This window comes from Catharus ustulatus, chromosome 1, assembly GCF_009819885.2.
Source record: "Catharus ustulatus isolate bCatUst1 chromosome 1, bCatUst1.pri.v2, whole genome shotgun sequence".
NCBI classification, from domain to species: domain Eukaryota; kingdom Metazoa; phylum Chordata; class Aves; order Passeriformes; family Turdidae; genus Catharus; species Catharus ustulatus.
This window is the reverse complement of record NC_046221.1, coordinates 7,242,485-7,263,082: the sequence shown is the minus strand read 5'-3', so window position 1 is coordinate 7,263,082 and position 20,598 is coordinate 7,242,485. Positions and strand designations below refer to the sequence as shown.

Below are 20,598 nucleotides of genomic sequence, written 5' to 3'. Positions count from 1 at the left end.
GAAGAGAAGAGAAGAGAAGAGAAGAGAAGAGAAGAGAAGAGAAGAGAAGAGAAGAGAAGAGAAGAGAAGAGAAGAGAAGAGAAATCCACTTGCAAATGCACTTTTCCTCCTTTTTCAGTCCCACTGAAGAAAACACTGATTTTCAAAAAGTCACTCCATTATTCATTCCTAATCATTGATCCTCAGTATTATAATCCTGGACTTTAGGTTCCTTATCAAACCCTAGGAAAAAGTGGCCTTTTTATTATCTTATTTTTTCTGTTTCATTGTTTGTGCTCATCAACAACATGATCTCCTGCTCTACACTTAATTCTTCATTTCCTTGGAAACAAAAAATATTATAATAACCAGAGCTACCAGATATTATTACAATATGAATAAATACAAGATAACCTAAAAATTGGAGTTAGATTTGTGACTAAGAGAAAATGAAGGGTTTTGGAAAGTCAAAATAGAGAAATTAAATGAAAATTTGAACAATTATTTCACAGAAAGGACAGTATCTCAGCTACTCTTGCCACCTCTAGATGTGGTCATGTCTGAGCCAGAATTCAGAATGACAGGCCCTTTCCAGCATGGCAAGGAAATATTCTCCTGTGATGAGTATCTCATGGTGTGTACCTGTGTTACTGAAAGATTATTATTGCTCTTTGATACCACAACTCACCACAGTAGGTGGAACCTGTGAAACAAAGGAAAAAAGACAGGCTGCTGGACCAGTGGTTTTCCGTGGGAGCTGACAGGTATTTTCTAAAATATTCCATTTTTTGTGAGAGTGGAAAGCTTCCTGTTGTTAAGGCAGGTATTTCAATCCAATTCCTACTCTCATGGTAAGTAACACTAAATTTGCTTTTGCTGCTTCTAAGGAAATAATGTTTTTTTCCCTGTGAGATCACATAAATTGTAGCAGTTCAAATGGCTCTGTTTTACTGCTAAGAAAATGTGCAGGATCAGGGAGTCTATGCCAAGGGTAAGGTAGAAAATTATGCTGGAGGTGGGAGGAATGCACTGTACCATCAATTCAGTACACTCTGACTTCCAAAGTTCAAAAGAGACATGGTAAGTGCCATGAGAAGAGCTATGATAAAAAAATCTTTTTGCAGAAGAAGACAATTATTTGCTAATAATATAAGACACAGCTTATGTAAAAGGGACAGAAAAAAGTCTTAAATGGATAGAGAAAAAAAAAAGCAAAATCTCAGCATGCAGGCTGGAAACTGTATCTGCAAAGGAGATGAGAAAGGAATTAACACTGCTAAAATTACAGTTCTGACCCAACAGTTCTGGATACTGCTAGAGACTCTACTAAAGAGTCTGTGCCTGACTTTGAGGAAGTCAGGCACTCTCCTCTTCTTCACTGAGCATAAAACAAATTCTCTCTGCAGGCCAGATTCTGCCTCTCTGTGTGTAGAACAGGAATAAAAAAAACTCCATTTGTCAATTTATACTGCCAGATTTTCATGGCAGTGTCTGATAAGAACCTGACACAATGAGGTTTTGATCTCTGATGCTTTCTACAATATAAATAATGCCAAAACTCGACTCTGGGTCATTTAAATATCACTCAGTGCATGTCAGATAAAAGCCTCTGGAGGTTACCACAAGGTTTGTGATGTTCAGAACCGGGTCAATGGAATTCTGCAGTCAAGGTTAATAAGAGAAATTGTGCCTACTCATGTTATGCACTGGCAAACAACAACAAACACTGCCAATACTTAATTTTAGCATCTCACATACAAGGTTGTTCTTAATAGAAAAAGCTAACAGCCCTTAGGAACGACAAGAGCTTCAGTGAGTTCAATCATCAAACACTGCATTTTTTCCAGTGTAATTTTCAGGCAATGTGCAACATAAATCCTTGAAAATTCTCAACATTGGTCTAGCTCTGCTCCCACTAAAGCCATCCATAAAGTTGTGTTATCTCTACTGGCAACAGAGAAAGTGCTTTTGAAAATCTCACCTGTAATCAACAGCAAGAGACTAAGTCTACCTTAAGGTTAAAGTTACATAGGCAGTAAGTTGAGCAATATCAAATTCAAACCTCAAGGTTCAAGAGCTGCAAGTCAGCCCCCTGTACATATGTATTGTGCAGAAGTCCATTCACAGCTCCTGCATCCCTTCAGCTGCCTCAGACACTGCACCAAGGAGGTCTCTTCAATATTTCATTTGATCCTCAGTGCATGTGCAGCCCACAATCCCAGCCTGCTCTAGAGGCAGAGTTATCAATTTTCTCACAGTGGTTTCTATGGAGCTCTTCACTACAATACCTGAGTGCTTCAAATATTCATCACTTTGTTTCCACAGCATCTCTGCATGGTGAAGGGAAGATGTTATCCCATCACACAGATGGGGAGCTGAGTCAGAGAATGATTAAGGTCAAGCATTTTGCTAATTTAGGGTGTTTAATTTCAGATGCCTGGGATCTGATTTTATTCAGAGCAATTATCATAACTTTATATAGTTTAGTATAGTTCCTATCTAGTTCAATTGTAGCTAGAACTGTCTAGCACTTCTGAAAGTCAGAAAAAAGAAAGTTTAGAATCCAGACTTACTTAATGTCTATATCCAGCTGAGCATTGTGAAAAAAAAGGGACAAATGGGGAAGAGATAAACCTGTGAAAAATTTGGCTATGGGGATCACTCAGAATGATGTAGAAACTACAGCACAAAGGTGTGAGGGGCCCCATGACAGCATTTCATCTCCTCAGCTGTCAGAACATCTTTCTTGATCCTCATACTCCTGTTACCTTCAACAACTGAACCTGAAGTCCTAGATAGTAACACATCAGTGTTGGACTCCAAATATCACTCTTAATATCAAAGACTGCTCTTTTGAAAGTCCTTAAATAATGCTTTTTGGCTTCCTTCAACTTTGCCAACATTTGGTTCAAAACTTGCTTGCTTTTTTCTTTGGATAGGAGAGGTTGGTTTTGAGTGGGTATTTCCACTTAGATGTGCATGTCTGCATTTATTGCTTGGTAACATGTAGACATAATGGGAATAAAAGGAGCTCAGTGAAGGGCTATCAATACGTTATTGAAAAATATTTCTTAAAAACAGTATTTATTGGAGTTAATCAAGGGCCAGAATCCTTTTCTTTTGCAAAATAAAGGGCAGTCCAGCCAGCCCTGTGCCACTAACATTGCTGGAGTCAAAGGGAAGGGGAAAGACCACTTGGAGTATCTCAGGACAGAAATTATCTATAGCTTCAGATGCAGAATTTGCAGGAAGACAAGAAGCAGAGGGTGATGATGATTTATTTTACTAGTCACTCTTCCTTATCACCACAAATATATTTTTAACACATTACATCTATTTTCAAGGGAAGGCTCCCTCTCCTCCAGCCTCCACACTTGCCCTCATTAGTTGTAGCTTAGAGAAAATGCTGTCACTTTGCCATGCTATGAAAAGCAGAAAGAGAGAAATTTCAGGGATTTTCCTGAAAACCTCACCCTATTTCTGCTTCTCAGGCCAGCAACCCATGGGCACAGACCCACCTGTCTGGGGGGACAGCTAAAAGCATCCCTGTTCACCTGTCCCTCGTGCCATTCCTATTTGCCCGCTGAGGAATGACACATTCTCTGCTGCTCAAGGGAAGCAAGCACATTTGCAGATTATAAAATAATTGCTGTCACAGTGACAGGAGACACTGAATTTTCTGGGAGAAAGGCTGATTCAGTGAAGAAAGCACTGAAGGCATGGGAGGGAAGGGTTAAACACTGGGTCTGAGACAGCTGGATCATCAATTCATCCCTCTATCCTCTCGCTGCGAAGGGAGAAGCAGGAATTAAAGGTAAGAGGGCAGCCCCTTACAGTTAGGAAAACTAAGCAGGCAGCCAAAAGAGTCTGCTCAAGCTTCATGAGCTATGCCAGCATCCCAGCCCCTGAGGTTAAATTCATTCCCAGTTGTGAGGCACTCAGCTGCAGGAGGAGGCAATAGCAGGGCAGCTGACAGGCACTTCTGGGGCTCACTTTGTCCTGTCACTGCAAAGCACTGACCCACAGCACTTGGAGATTGTTTTGACACAAAACAGCAGATATAATGAAATTCTTCTTCCTTCAGGAACAAATAACAAACCACTTCAAATTTAGAACCATCTGCAGGGGAAAGGCATTATTTTCTACTGTAGGGATGAGACATTTTTGAGAGTGGTGCACCAGTCTGCTTTTATTTCCCTGGTCAGTTATTATTTAGGCCAATAGAAATCCAGTGAAAGCTGGAAAATGCTGCAGCTCCAAGGGGAGAGATATTGCCTAGCACCTTTCTGGAAGCATTTTAGATTTGTAACAGTGATTTCTTGCTCTGAGGTTCAGAGTTCATTGAATGCTGCCAGGCACGAGGATTCATTTGGTGATTTTCATGGTGGGCTGTATGTCTGTGTATCTGTGCGTGCACACATGAGCAGATATAATCAGTGTGCACCTATTCTCCTGATGGACTATTAATATCCATGGTTCCTTTCTACAGTCTGGTTTAGCAGGGGATTCTTTAAATCACTGTCAAATCTCTAGAAGTGCCCATAAAGATCCCAAGTCCCAAGTGTGCCTGATCTCATTTAAAAGAATCCAAACGTGAGTAGTGGAATGAATAAAAAATTGTTAACATTCTCAAAATGCTTAAGCAATGTGGGACATGTCTACAAACTGCCTGAAGCCAGTGCTGACCCAAACTGTTTGTCCCCACAGCACTGATCACCCCTGCAATTCGTGGGCTTGGAGCCTGAAACACAGGAGTAACACAGCCCTGGGCAAGCCACTTCATCCTTGAATTAAGCTTCTCTTTCTGCCAAGGGTGGGTAATGCAGTTTACCTACATCACTGAGATGTCAGAAAGAATATTCTTAAAAGCAATTCAAAGACATAAAACATGAAGAATGTGTTAGGTATTATTAGTATTAAATGTGGAAGGAGACATTTTAGCAGTACACACCTTTCTGCAAGGAAGATATGTTTAAATGACATGACCCTATCACTAAAATTAATTTTCGTTAATAAAACAAACAGTTATTGAAGAACATATCTTGTCCTGAGGTCTTTCAGTGTCTGTTATATTCCAACTAAAAACAAGAAAACAGACTATATTCTATAACTAAAATGACATTTCAGCTCCATTATTATCTCTTGGATGCAAAGGAAAAGACAAAACTCAGCAGGGCTGTCTAATGCTCTGAAATCTGAGAAACTGCTGCCTTTTCCTTCTTAATACTCACCAAAAGACCACCCTCAGTTTCCTGAATTAAATGCTGTCATTTGACTACACAGGAGTTCAAATGTGTTTGTTTCAAATGTGCTATTTTTTAGGTGTTTTCAGGAGAAAATGGGGGGAAGAATAAATGACCAGTAATGACAGAAAGCTTTTTAAAAACCATCCTTTTTAATAAGTAAGAAAACTGAACCTTCAGAGCCCATGCATAAGCACCTGCATAATTGGCTGGGTTTTCAAGAACACTGAGCTTTCAGTGGTCCCCAGTGAGACCAACAATAGCTTTTGGATGCTCAACAATTTATCACAACTCAACAATTTCTCCCCTGGGCATCATTTACCAACAATGTGGTGTACAGAAAGTGGAGACAGTTGAGTCCAACATTTCTGGTTGGACTTGGAGAATTAACTCTGTTAGGCTCCCTGAAACCAATAATTCCACTTATTTTATTCCTGGATCTTACAGCAATAAAAAAATAAGGGAAAAAAAAAAGCAAACCAGACTTAATTTAAATGAACACTGCACACTAGGACTCAAATGCAAATGCTGTATCATGCTGGTAAAGGTTACATAAAGTAATGATTAATTAGTCTTTTTCCCTGCTCAGGTTTGAGTTGTCTGTCAACAAAAGGCAGTAGATGATTGCTTGGCCAAAATAGGCATTATTTCTACCTCTCTAATATCCCTGAAAAGCAAGCAGCAGTTCAATTTGCCAGCAATAATTTATTGTGTAGAATTAAAATTCTGCAAGCAATCTCTTCTGATCTGTTACTTTCAACATCTCCCACAACTATTTGATTTTCTTCCCGGGTTTTCATGCTAACTGGTCATCTCCTGCCAAATCCCAGCTAGCTAAATAAACCTCTGGAGCTGGTTGAGTGGTTCTAGCTGTGTTTTGTGCATGCAGAGTGCATTTCACAAGCAGAATCACATCATTCAGCAGCATGACCAAGACAAAAGTCAGGAGGATATTTGTCCCAAGCACCCAAAAAAGGAAAAAAAAAAAAAAAAAATCTACCCATCTGCCCTAGGCTATTAAAAGCTAAATAATGCGTGAGTTTGACTCAGGCAGTGGCAAGCAACAGCCCCCCATCTCCAGAGCTCTCTGCAAACACCTCCCAGGCACAGAGGGGGGATCTCAGAGACCAGCAACAGCAGCAGCTGATTCTGAAAAAATTTCTCTTCCTTTCAGTCCATTCTTGTAGGCAAGAGTCACAGTTGGATTTTATTTATTTATTTGTTTGTTTGTTTGTCTATTTATTTATATTAAAGAAAGCTCCTAGTCTTCTCTTGTTCACTGAAATTTCACAAAATGATGGGAGTGATTCTCATCAGTCTCGAGCTTACTACAAATTTTTTGAGTATCCTCTCCTCCCTCAGAGAATATGAAAGCAAAAGGATAATGCAATGATAGCTCACATTCAAATCAGCACAAATGGACAAGTGAATGCCACATCTTTTTCAGATAGATCTTCACTTTTGCATACTGCCAACACAACAAGTCTTGAATAATCCCTTAACTGAAGTTGATCTATTCTTGATTTAGTTGTATTATCCATGTTGATGAAAACTCTACAAAATGCAGTTCAATAGATTTTTGGCATGGGAGCCATGCACTAATCAGAACTGAAGGTTTCTATGATTGAAAGAAACTCTACAGAAACTGTCAAGGCAATGAAAAGTAATGAAGTATAAACATCTGAGTGTCACCTCAATTCAGTCTCCTTGGAGCAACTGTCACCTCTTGTTTTAACTGCAGTTTTGGCAATAAAAATAAATAAAAGTTATGCATTACACCTGACAAGCAGCAAACCACACATGAAAGTACAAACAGTATTTGGTGAGTAGCTTGCAACAAGTGAATTCCTGATTTTTTTTCTCTTTGAACAACACAAACTCAAGAAATGGGCCAAGGAAAAATGAAACAAAGGCTCAGTGGATATTGGAGGTTGTGTTTCAAATAAGCATTTGTGAGCAAAAGTATAAGTGCCTGGTTAGAACTGAAGGAAAAATAATCTGGAAGATGGTTTGAAAAATGTGTATCACAGTCTCCCTGAACAGTGACTCCCTGAGCAGAGAAAGAGCACACTCATGTAGATTCATTATTACCTCTCATTAACTTCTTCCCCAAACCTCTGCTACATCTATTCTTCATCTCTATGGGATTATGCACAATTTGTGTATTACTGTAGACCTTGCTGTAGCAACTTAGAAGAAGAATTGATTTTTTCTACAACTTTTTTTTTTCATATAGGTCAAAGAAAAATGACCAAAAAAAAGCTATTTGGGAAACAAAAGCAAAGAGAAATAAGCTCCACTTGCAGAAAGAGGACCAGAAGTAGCATGAGCACAGATCATCCCAATAGGATTCATTTAGGATTATATTTTTAGCCTCAAGTACATACTTTATTTCTCATGTGTATTTTACATGGCCTGTTGAGCTCAATTACTTCACATCTTTGTGTACATAAAACAGTATTTCCAGAATGCTTTTTTAGAGAAATAGCAACCAGCCAAGCCCTCTTCACTTTCCTAGAGCAAGATGGGAAAGAGATTTATGATGTTAATTGTGTGTGGGGTGTATAATTAACTCCAGTTGTATCAAAGTGGGAAAAAAAGTTTCAGTTTTCAGATATTTTAAACCTTAGAGAATAAACTTGGAAGTTTATTGCACATTTGGCCAGCAGAAACATTTTGAGAACAATGAAAATTTTTTTGATTTGGTAACTCCCCATCCCATTAAATCTGATGTCAGTCTTTTTTGGTTTTGCATTTTAATATAGACACACAAAAATTCTTAGGTGAAACTAGGTTTATGGTCCAAATATTCTCAATATAGAACCACAGATTCATAGATTGGTTTGGGTTGGAGGGGACTTAGGACTAGACCATCTCATTCCAACCCCCTGCCATGGGCAGGGACATCTCCCACTATCCCAGGCTGCTCCAAGCCCCATCCTGTGGATGATACAATTCCTCCAAAGCCATCTTCCCCTGGCCCCTGGAACTTGCTCTAATAGATAAGGTATCCTAGATACCAAGGTTGAGCCAAATTCCTTAAGAATTTGGTCATTCTCCTAACACTTTGGAAGATAATTGGTTAGAAATTAGTCTGTGCAATTGGTCAGTTCACCTTTAGAACTTCTCACTTAGATTGGATGCTGTTTTCTGTATAAACTTTTATTGGTTGTAGTTTGAATCCTCCCTGAACTTATAAATATGGCTGTCTGCCCTTTGTCCTGAGAGAATCCTGCCTGACTCCGTTTGCATGAAATAAAAGTTCTTGTGGAACTCGTCAGTAAGGCCTCTGGTCTTTCTCTGCTGGCTAAATGTGAGCTTTCTGAGAGACAGCTAAATGTTAGCACTCTCTGGTAAATACAACAAGGGACCAAAAAAGAAAGCCACACCATCCCACCTGGCCTTGAACACTTCCAGGGATGGGAATCCACAGCTTCTCTGGGCAAACTCTCAATGCCTCACCACCCTCACAGTAAAAGACAGTCTTTACTCACAGTAGACTTTGTTTCTAGTATCTAATCTAACCCCATTCTTTCAGTTTAAAGCCATTTTCCCTTGTCCCATCACTACATGCACCTGCAGAAAGCCCCTTCCCAGCTCTCTCACAGCCCCTTTTGGGCACTGGAAGGTTCTCTAAGGTCCTTCTTTTACCAGGGACCCCAGAGCTGAGCACGGTGCTCCAGCTGGGTCTCCCAGAGCAGGATGAAAAGGGAGAATCCCCTCCCTCACCTGCTGGCCACGTTTCTTGTGATGCAGCCCAGGATGTGGTTGGGTTTCTGGGCTGCCAGCTTACGTTGCTGGGTCATGTTGAGTTTCTCATCAACCAACATCCCCAGGTTCTTTTCCTCAGGGCTGCTCCAAGTCACCTTTCCCTGCCCTCCTTTCAATCCTGAACTACAAACTTTTAGCCAGCTCCCCACCCATTCCCAGGCAGAGCTCCATGGAAAGGTTTCCCCAATATATTTTGAGTTGGATGATTTAATAGGAATATCCTTGAACAAATGAATTGCATTTTACAGAAGAACAACTATGCATCAAGTTTCAAACAGCTGTAATTTACAGCAGAGAGATCACTGAAGACTTAAAACCTGGGCTCAGCCTGTGACAGTGGCTGTCAGCTATTGATCACAGATTCCCTTGGAATTCACAGCAGGATGGATGCTGAAGAACAAAAAAAAATTAAAAAAAAAAAAATTTGCTCCTTTTTGGCATGGCAGACAGGATGACAATTTATGTACTGATAACACTGATTTACTACCCAGATACTAAGAGCATTTTGACCGACTGGAGAAGGTCTAAAGTTCATAGGGAATTTAGAAACTTTCAGTGTTTTATAGGAAGAACACTATCCAGAATGGAGGTTTGGCAGGGAACCTACATGGTCCCCAAGTTCATTCTAGTTACCTCCCACCTCAAGGCCAGGAGAAGACCAGTGTGGGCAGTGTTTCCTCCAACTGGTGATAAAATAAATCTTCTGAAACAAATAATGAGGAAACCAGACCCACAACCTTACTCCAGTGTGTAATCAATGCCTAATTTATATTGTGGCACTAATCCTGGAGTCCATTCTCAGACAGAGCTTCATCAGATTTCCACACCTCTAAGAACATAAGAAAAATCTGATTTCTGGAAGATGCACTTTTCTCCACCATGATAGAACAGCACAGAGAACTGTTATCAGCCATTTCTATAATAAAAGCCATGTGAAAACAGAATGAGCCAGATGGAATAAGTCTGTTAGTTACAAGTTTGTTGCTCTCAATTTTCTTCATAAGGGTTTTCAAGATAGTGAGAGGCAGTATAGGGACCAGCTCATGGCTTGATGAAGTCAGCAGATTTATTCTCAATGTAGACACTCATGCAAAACATCTCAAATTTCAGATACATACACTTTCCAGAATTCCTTGAAGTTCTGTTTTACACAGGGATGCTCTGTCATCACACAGCCCAGTATCAACACTGAATTCCTTATCGTGTTTGAGCAAAAGATGCCTCATACCCAACAACTCACTCCTGTAATCTCCTAGAAGGGTTTGGAAAGCCCAGTTTGTAAACAAGGCACAAGAACAAAAGAAGACATCATCTATTTACTTATTATCAGCCTCAAAGGAGGGAAGGCAACATTTCTCAAGAAGAGGAGAAGTTACTGAGGTTAGCTGGTCCTGCCAAGAGATACTGATTTGGACAAGTGAGCACTGAACAGCCCTCAGCAAACAAAGTCAAAACGTTTCCCAGTCGATATAATCTCCCTAATGCACAAACTTCATGTTCTAAGTACTTTCCAGGGCTGTTTCAATCAATTTCTCCTTGGATTTTTCTGTTCCATATTTTTATAACTGGTCTTTATCTGGCTTGTCTAACTTGTTGGAATAAAACTTCTAATTATACTATGACTTGCAATGGAAAAGTCAGTCACCAATATAATCCATGTAAAACCATGTGTTGTACCTTATGAGGAAAACACCATGGAAAATAAATCAATTTAATGCAACTGCACCCTCCAATGAGGAAGCTTACAAAGAGTATTCTCAAATCCTTGTTAGATTAAATGTATCACCATTCTCAGGAACGTTTGTAAATTCACTTTTAAATCACAGATATTGGGACATGAAAATTAGATTCAACTAAACTATGATGCAGCAGGGATTCTTAAGAAGAAGCAAAATTGAGAAACAAATTTCCTGCTTTGAGGACTAGTCAATGCTTATTCCACTCACTGCAATGACATCTGCAGAATCTCAAATTTAGGTAATTAAAAAAAGAAGTTCCATGATGCTTCCCCACATTAAGCAATTGCTCCTTTTTCTCAAACACCACTGAATCTCAGAATAATAACAACCATGAAGTTTTTCCTTACTACATCCTTCAAGCTATATCATCTGCTTTTCCATTCCATGCCTCTTCTCTCTCTCATTTAATGTGGGCTAAGTTGCAATATGTTTTTCCTGTTCATCCTTGAATTTCTTTCTATCAGTAGCCACAAAATGCTGCAAATGCATTTGAAAATAACCTGCTTGGTCCTGGCTGTGAAAATAAAAACATCAAAGTGTGAGGCTCTCAGCACACTTAAGTGCAGTTACAACTTAATGTACCATTTGCAATTCCTACAAGCACAGTAAGATTAAGTATCAGACCCCTTTAAACCTGACACAAAAAGAGTTGAGACGTTGGTCACAGTGTGTGATTAAGCTAAATTAATGACCCAAAATGAATTCCACATAATATGCTATTATATGTTTATTACAGTATCTCTGGCAGTCTAAATTAACAATAAATTAAGGTCTAAGTTGTGATTTCACTTTTGAAAATATCTTACTACAACTAAGTCTTAAATATCTCTATGTAACTATTTGGCTACAGACATAACCAAAGGTAATGGAGTCAAAAACTGCAGACTAATTGCTTCAGATGAAGCCTTATTATCTCTCCAATTTCAATCTCAGCAGCAGTTAAGCAGCAATAGAAACTACTTTAGCCAAAACATTATGAAACTTTATGTAAAATTTACTTTTACTTCATATGTCTTACGATGTTGTAAACAATAAAAGGAACAGCCATTTGTTTTCTGACTTAAAAAGGATGAGAGATGAAGGGTTAAAAAAAAAAAACAACAAAGACAACAATTCAGCCTCCACATCTGCTATTTCATGCAAACTCATCCTCTTCCCCTTTCTAATGGTTTTTTGCGTGTTCTTTTAAATTGTAAACTCAACTCTTCAGAAGTTCTCTCTCTCAGCCTCCTTCACCATGAGACGCACTCAGGGCTTGGTTCCCTCCTCAGCATGGACTTGTGTGTTTATAGAGGTGCAATGAGGGCACCTCAAACAGGCTTTGCTCCCCTGGGGTGGGTGGTGGATGCCCACCAAAGGGCTGAAAGGGACACACCAAGTTGGAGAGAGCAGCAGGGATGATGTCTGGATCATCCTGCTCCCTTGGAGCCTCACCAGGACCCCACCCCTGACTCTTCTCCACCCCAGCACAAACCAACTCTAACAAAACTGGCCCATCCTCTGCCCATGATCATCTGCATTTCAGCTTTTTCAAAGTGGTTTTTGAGACAGAGAAATGCCTTCCCCAGGCTCCTCACTCATCAGCAAAGCAAAAAAGTTGTCCCATCCTTTCACCAGCATCTCCTGCCCAGGCCATTTGCCCAGAGGTACAGCTGGGTAGCACTGCAGGGCTGTTTGACAGGACAAGACCCCAAAGCAGAGCCCCTGTTATGCCTCTGTGAGCAGATGTTCTTCAGCAGTCTAGGACAAAACCTGCTCTGAGAAATAATGTTCTATCTGCACTTTTCACCTGCAGTTTCTTTCACAAAATAGGATCTCATAATAGTAATAGCCCTACATTGCTTGCCACTGACCATTTATCATGCAGACAGCACACAGTTGTCTCTCAACAAAAAGCTTCAGCCCTGCAGCAGTAAGAGCAGAGGCAATCAGGGCACTCAGGGATGGGGAGTACAAGGGAAAATGAGAGAGCAGAGCCCTTTCCCTGAGCAAGAGGGGGACCTTAACCATTTTCTTCCTCTTGTTGGTTTGGGAATCTTTTTCCCTGGCAAAGACAGCTCCTGCCTTTCCCCCACCACACTCCCATACAGAAAAGCAGCCATGTCTCTGGTTAGTGCTATTTAGGTATTTATTTTGAAGGCAGGGTGTTTCTGAAGGGGAGCAGGGTATCTCAGAGCTGGCCTAAAGAAACCCCTCTTTGCTGCTTTGCTCAAGGCAGGCAGGTGAGCAGGTGCCTGAAGCTCCCTCCTCCACATCTTCATCTTTCACCACCAAATCCAACCCTGCTTCTGCTGTAACTTCCATTACTAGCCCAAAGAGTTAATAGTCACTCTCTAGCCCGCTCACCCTCTCATCTCTCATGGATCACAGAAAGGTTAGGGCTGGAAGGCTCCTCTGAAGATCAGCAGTTTCCTAAATTTTATATAGTTAAGGATTTTATATAGTGAAGGATTTTCACTAATGGAAGTGGCAAGTAGCTATGTCCTCTCTGCTACCATCACACTTCAGAGCTCCCAGCAACTTCCACAACTTTTTTCAAGGCTTTCTCTCTACAAGTACCAGACCCTGGGCTTCAGCCTTGGCTCATCCCCTTATCCTGACTTTCTGGAAGATGCTCTCCATCAGCCTGCCAAGCACCAAACTTCAGCTTCTGGCTTCCACTGCTGAAAGGTTTTGGTTTAACCTATGACCATGCATATCCTTGGCTCATCATCACCCCATTTACATTTCCATTTAACCTCTCTGCCTCCTAATTATACTGCAGTATTTCTACTGTGAAAAAACTACTAATTACTCCTTCTTGGAAAAGGTTTCTGTGTTATGCAATGGAGAGCTGAAAGGTGCATCTCCATCTTACCTTAAAGTATAAAATTGCTTTGAGTTCCCAAAATCTTAGAATCAGATACAATCTTTGGATTCTGTGCATTATCTCTCTCATTTACAAGTTTTCTTATAACTGTCTCAAGTCCTGACAGCATTTACCTTTATCATGATTTTTTTTTTGCTGAAATTCTTATTTATATCTAAACCTTCAGAATGAGTTTTAAATTCAGGTTTTCTCCTGTGACCCTTTCCCTACGTTCTCCAAACATCAAGGAGTGCATCTCTCTGATATCTCAGGTACTTGTGCAGCCTGAGCTACTACAGTATCTCAGAACTCCATATTTCACACACCTGTCCTCAGGAGACTCCCAGATATTTTTTACCCCAATTTTAGGCAACATGGACTATCTCAGCAGAAGAGAAACTGCTGACTGCCACTAAGCACCCAACACTTGCTCAAAGCCACGGTGGATGTCTGCACACCAGAAGGATTAACTTCCATACTCAACCACTGAATTGTCACTCAAAGCCAACCAATAATCCCACTCAAAACTTGTCATCAAATCAGAAATTCGTATTTACTTGTCTTTCCACTCTTGACCACCTTCACTGATTTAAAATATAGATCCCTTTCCAAATTTATGTTTAACCAAGGTTTAAACTTGCTGAATGCATTCCTCTCACAGTTAGCTCTTCACATCTTCACATCTGCACTTTGAAGGAGTGTGCACAGCCTTCCTGGTCCATTGCTGCTGGCACTCTCCTTTCTCTGATTCTATTTCATTTACTTTTATTGCACTTAAGAATCAGAGTGGGCAGAACAGAAAGGTGAAAGAAAAGATGAGAGGAAAAAAAGCCAGACAAAATATCAAAAAATGTGAACTTAAAACATACAGAATACTATGTTAAAAATAGACATTACTGTTCTCTACATCATTTTAAAAGTGCTGCTTTTCCTCACATCATCCAAAGTGACCATGATTCACCACAATTTAATGCCTGATAAAGATCACAAAGAAGCAGCACTAAAGGCATAAGAACTGAAAGCAGGTACAAGCACTGTTCATGAATGCCTGTAGCAATGCACAGCACTGCTAATGGACCACAACTGGAATGACACATCGAATTCTCTGAGTCTCCTGGCATTCAAACACACCCACATGACCCCAGATAACTGATGAACTTCAGAGACATGATTCTGCCCTTATACAACAGCAAAAAAAAAAATTAGATTTACTGTGAAAGAATGCAACACAAGTCACTCTGTCAGGAATGGAAGGAGCAGTTGTACCAAGGACAGTGGCAGAGCACATCCCCCTTGGTCAAGGTATATAGAGCATGTAAAATTCACACAACCTCAAGCAGCATTCTGCAGAAATATATGAACTTTAGAGGCTGTGGCCTTCCAGAAGCCTTCCAGAAGCACTTCCATTTCAGCACTGGATACTGAAAAGGTTTTTTTGCAGTCTCTTCTTTTTGAGGCTCCAGTTTTACACCAAACATTCTCCTTTCCACCTCTGTCTTGCCCTCCCCATCACTTAGCTGACTGCATTCCTTGTGGCAAATTAATAGCTAGAAAGGACTGCCAGTTTGATGCAATTCCATGTTCTTGGGAGCACTATTATAGAAATTTAATCTCTTGAGGAATAGATCAGATACCATTAACAGATTGAATGAATGTTCTCTATGATTCCTGGAGAACGCCTATGTTGGGTCTACAATAAGATATGTAATTTAAAGAGTTGTTATCAAGGGAAAAAAAAAAGGTATTCTTTCATATGAAGAATTTTATTTTTTAAAAAATTATACCCTCAAACAGAAATACTAAACAGTTCCATTAAAACAAAAGAAACCTATTGCTTTCTATGCAAATCAGAGCTTGCTCCTTTTTCCCTTCTCTTTGGCAGACACCTTCCCAAAGTGGGCATTGCCCCTGATTTCTGCACAGCTGTAAAAACCTGAGCCAAAATATTGCAACCAGAATGAGGGATTCTCACCAGCAGGGCCTCACCTTTGGGATGTGACAGTTTTCTGCTCCACCAGGAACGTAGGAGCTCTGCTATCACAAGTCACTGAGATAACACACCAAATTAGCTCATCTCCCAGGAGATTCACTCCCACCTGTTCAACAGCTCCAGGCCAGGCTCCTTGCAGCCCAGTGCTGGATCTGGGCACCTCAGAGGAATTTTTCATGGTGCTGTTCCATTCCTCTGCATGGATTCTCTGCCACTGGCACGCTGCAGTGGGGAGTCTGACTGTGCCAGGTAATGGCTCTGTGAATCAGAGCTTTCTTGTGAATTCACAGCTCAGTCTGCTTACAAACACTCAGCTACAATGTGGAACTTCAAACCGTGCTAAAAAAGAGAGAGGATTCACCAGTGGCTCCTTGTGATCTAGCATACAACAAAATATATTGACAAATAAAAGGGCAAAGCCCCATCCCTGTTTCAAGAGATAAAATTCACAACTTATAACTCATGCCTGAACCTGCTGTACACCACTGCCTGTTTTCAATGCAGAGGGATCCTACACTCTTTGGACATAATTTGTATTGCTCATGTGCTGTAGGGAGGCTTTGTTGTCACAGAGAATCAGGATCCTTGCATTCTTTCATGCACAGCATGTAGAACCAACCAAGACATTTGGTACCCAGGGGCAGTGATTTTCTGGATAGCAGCCGAGCGAGCAGAGGAGATCTGGAATGATTTAAAGTCACATCTCAGAGGAAAATAAATAAATAAGTAAATAAATACATACATACAAGAATATCTGCAAGAATATCTTTGGATACAGGAACATCACTTACATGAAGTTACATTTGTTTGATTTCTAATCCCTTTATTCATTTCAGAACTGCACTACTGACCAAATCTCTCAGTTGTACACATCTACCATGCTCTCACTCACATTCCATAGTAGACTGAGAGTACAGAAACTGGCTTCCTTTCAGAGTACTGAAACTGGCTTCATTTCAGATGATGCTCAGAGAGAAGATGCTGAACTGCTACTAAAGAACATGCACACCAGTCTGGAATTTGTTTTAAATAACCCCCCAAACAAAAATATGAGTTTGGGACCGCAGTATCATCTCTGTGACTCTCACAGGGTGGGTCCACACTACTTCCCAGTGTGAGCACATCCACATTTTTTAGTTTAATCTACTCTGGGAATGAAGTAACAGCACAGGACTCAGCTCACAATGACAGAGAATATTTATGACCTTGCAGGCAGGCAGCAGGGCACACAGGGATTGACATCCCCTGGTACAGGAATCACCTGAATTAAAACAACACAGGGGGAATGCCTGCATAATGCACCTGAAGTACACATTTATTTTCTTATTTGGATAAAGTTACACAAGTAGAGGTAAATTTCAGCATAGTATATTAGATACTCCAACTGTACTCCCTCTTCCAGATACTACAGGCTATTTCTGTGAGGCAGAGTGGCAGGAGAACATTAGCAGCATGAAATATTAATCTTTCCATCATTTTCCTCCCGAGTCCAGCCTAGGTTTTCCAAGTAAAATGTGTTCTCTTTCCACTTCAAGGCATCACACCTCTTATTTGGAATTCCAGCTGTTCTGTAAAATTCAGAATTGATTACCTTAATGACAGCTAATAGGCAGAACTGTTCTATTGATCTGATTCCACTCCTCCACAGAGCCCACTTCAATAAGGCAGCCCTCAAGCTATTTTGTCTCCTCACTTATTTTTTGGTCTTTTACATGGATTCCATGCAGTCATTAACAACCTTGTCTAGGACACAAGCATATTTAAGAACAGGATCTTGCTTCCCATAAGCCCATGACAGTTCTTCTCTACACAGCAAAAGAAATGAGAACAATCCTTATCCTCAGTGCTCAAATACCCAATTATCCAATCAACCCTTTAAATATATTTTATAAAAATTGTTCTTTGAGAATCTGTGATCCTGTTATACTTGATATGCTGACTCACTTTTTAAAATATTTAAAAGTCTCATTTTAGCCTTATGCCTGTTACCACATTTTCATTAAAAAATCAGCCTCCTTATCTTTATATATGACTGCAGAGCTATTTGCATTCCCAAAGGCCATTAAAGTAGCAAGAATTGGGCTAAACTGAGATAACAAATTTACAGGCTTATGTTAAAACACAGAGATCTTCAGCCTGTGTAAATAGCTAAAGCTTGTGAGAGTACTTGTCCTGCTGTTGCTATTTTCTTCCCCTTTTTAATGGAAAAGTGCCTTAATGGGATATCCACACATCCAGCTAACAAACCCCGAGGGGGAGAACACGATTCTCTCGTCCTCTGGAGCCAGATGCTGAGTCTATCAGTGTCTGCAGGCTTTGCCACGGGCTTCTGAGCACTGGGTCTAGCAGAAAGCCAGGAGTGATAATGGTGCACTGCACGTGTCCAGCTCTGAACAAGAAACCACAGCTGTGGCAGGAGCAGCTGAGTGCACACAGGCAGCCACGTCCAACTCACATCTTGATCAAGCAATCACAACTTGACAGTAACAGACAGCATTACTTATCACTTACAGAATGTTCTCTGTACATGATGTCCAAAAGACTTAGAGTTCAGACCCATGAGACAGATAAGCAAGGAGATAAAGGATTGGAATTCTGAGCAGTTTAACTGGTGTGGAGGTGAGCAGCATTGCTTATCAGAAAGAAATTGTATAGAATCATTTTTAATTACCTAAGGAAGAAAGGGATAGCTTGCCTTCAGCAGCTAAGGCAGTGCTCTGCTTATCTCCACATCTCAATCATTTTCTAATTATTATCATTTTTGTAAATCTCAAGACTGAACATGACTTCATTTGCATATAGACACAACGAGTGTAAAGTAGATTTTTTAAATTTATGCCTGCAAAGCTTCTGCAGATGTTTTCAAACTTTGCCCACCCTGTTCCTGCAGTGTCTTTTCATGACCAACTTCTCTTTGGGTTAGTATGGTAGGACACAGCACAGATTTAAGCCAGCTGTGACACTCGCTTGCCTCTGGATCCAGGGAATGTCACAGCAAGGAACACAGAAAAGGGATGGTCAAAATCTCTTACGACAGCAGCAGCTGCTACTGAAAAAGACTCAGTCCTCTACAGCCAGACCAGCACTTGCCTTCAATTTTTCTCCAAGCTACATTTTTCAGTTTCTTGATCACTTTTAAGCAAGGAAAAAAATATCTGTAATTCTTGATATGCATAAGCCTGGAAATAGAATTTCAGCTAGAAATAGAATTTGAATAGAGGTTTTTTTTCAGTTATGAACAGTTTTAGATAAAATAAGGGTTTAGATCTGCTTTTGGTGTTGGAAGATAAAAGTGCACTCAAATCAATAGACAGAGATTGGATTCAACCCCCCGCTGTCAAGCCATTTTACTAATAATGTATTGTGAAAACAATAAAAGAAATGATGGGAGTGAGCAAAGTTGCTCACAGACTCAGACATTAATATTCATCAATATGATTTATATTTATATATTCTTGATATTTCTATTTCATGCTCACACTAGGGCAGAGCTGAGAGAGCACGTACTTCCAGAATATTTAAGTGTACCATATGGGTATAATTGCAATTCAGCCAGTTATAGAATATACCCAATCAAGGTTCTGCATACACTAAAGACCTATTCTGAGCATTTTGTACTTCATGCAGGAAGACCAAAGTAGCAAAGACATGGCACGCCAACAGCAAAATGGCATGAGGCAGGTAACACTGTTTGAAATAAAAAACCCTCTGCTTTACAAAAAGGTAACATATACTTCTTGGCTTACAAAACCCAACACTTTTACACAGATTTAAGAAGGAGGAAGGGACAGCCCCATAGCCCTCTTTGTTCAGAAAAGGCACTTGTAAACCCTTGCCTCCCAGAAACACAGGTAGATTCATTTTAACCTGCAGCAAACAGTGATAAAATACATATATATTCCAAAAGCAGTGAAGAAATAAGAAAAGTCCAACACCTGCAGGGTTAGATGAAGGCATAGTTTCTATACACCAAATATCAAAGTTGTTTTCTTCTTGTTTTCTCTGAACCATTGAGCCTGCCTGTTTTGGTCATTGGTATAATGTCACCCTGAAAATGCAGATTATATGATGCTATTTGTGGTGCTTAGTGTCTTCCCATGCTCTTCCCTTCCCTAAAATACTGTACCAAGAAAAAAAAAAGAAAAACAATACGTGAGGCTCTCAGCTTATCACGCCAGGAAGAACTATTTTAAGAATTAATTTGTGCCCTGAGAGATCTGTTTAAATTATCCTCCTGTGCTGTCCTAACCAAAGATTAAAGTGGAGAACTTCCAATGTCTTAAGGAGATGAGGAAAAATTGAAGAATTGGAGCGTCTGGGCTCCACGGCGGTGCCCCAGGCACGGCCCGAGCACGGGGAGGGGAAGGTGGGGATGAGGAGATGGAGATGCTGATCTGCCAGTGCCCCCGGAGCCCAGGAGCCTTCACCAGCCTCAGCTGGAGCTCCGACATCACAACCAGACTTTCCCTTATGCCACCACTTTTTAACTCTGCCCATCCTCTATGGCTGAGGATATATTCCTTTTTTTTTTTCTGCCACCCGCTGCTTTTTAGACAGGGAAAGTTTTGACTTTATTCTGTCCTGGTAAGTGCAGGCTGAGAGGAATATCCTCCAAAATACAGGTTTGACAGAGAAAATGAAGTCTTTAACTTTCTACCTGTACAGAAGCACATAAAGCACCTACCAAGAGAAATAAATTACCCGAGTTCAAATATGCTGTGAGCACAGCAATTTCCCCCAGAGCCAGTAGGAGTTTTACCTACTTGCAGCTGCTTTTTGCCCCCTGCCATCCCTGCTTGCTCATGCACAGCCTGGGCACACACTGTATCCTGAAGTGCCCCTCCAAGACCATGCCAGGCAAGAAAAATTCACTCAAAGTGCATGACAAAGTCAGAAGCTGGACCTGACTTGTACAATTTTATATCTATCTGCAGAGGGGCTTTTAAATACCCTTGCCCCCTTCCTCCAGGGAGAAAGGGCCTCCATCCCAACACACTCCCCCCTCCCAGCACACATGTAAGGAACAAG

General features: G+C 40.5%; 1 protein-coding gene across 5 annotated transcripts in view; it reads right to left on the bottom strand.

Moving 5' to 3' along the window:
* Nucleotides 1-20,598, bottom strand: part of DPP6 (dipeptidyl peptidase like 6) — a 573,188-nt gene that overhangs the window by 222,092 nt on the left and 330,498 nt on the right. The window lies entirely within an intron of this gene.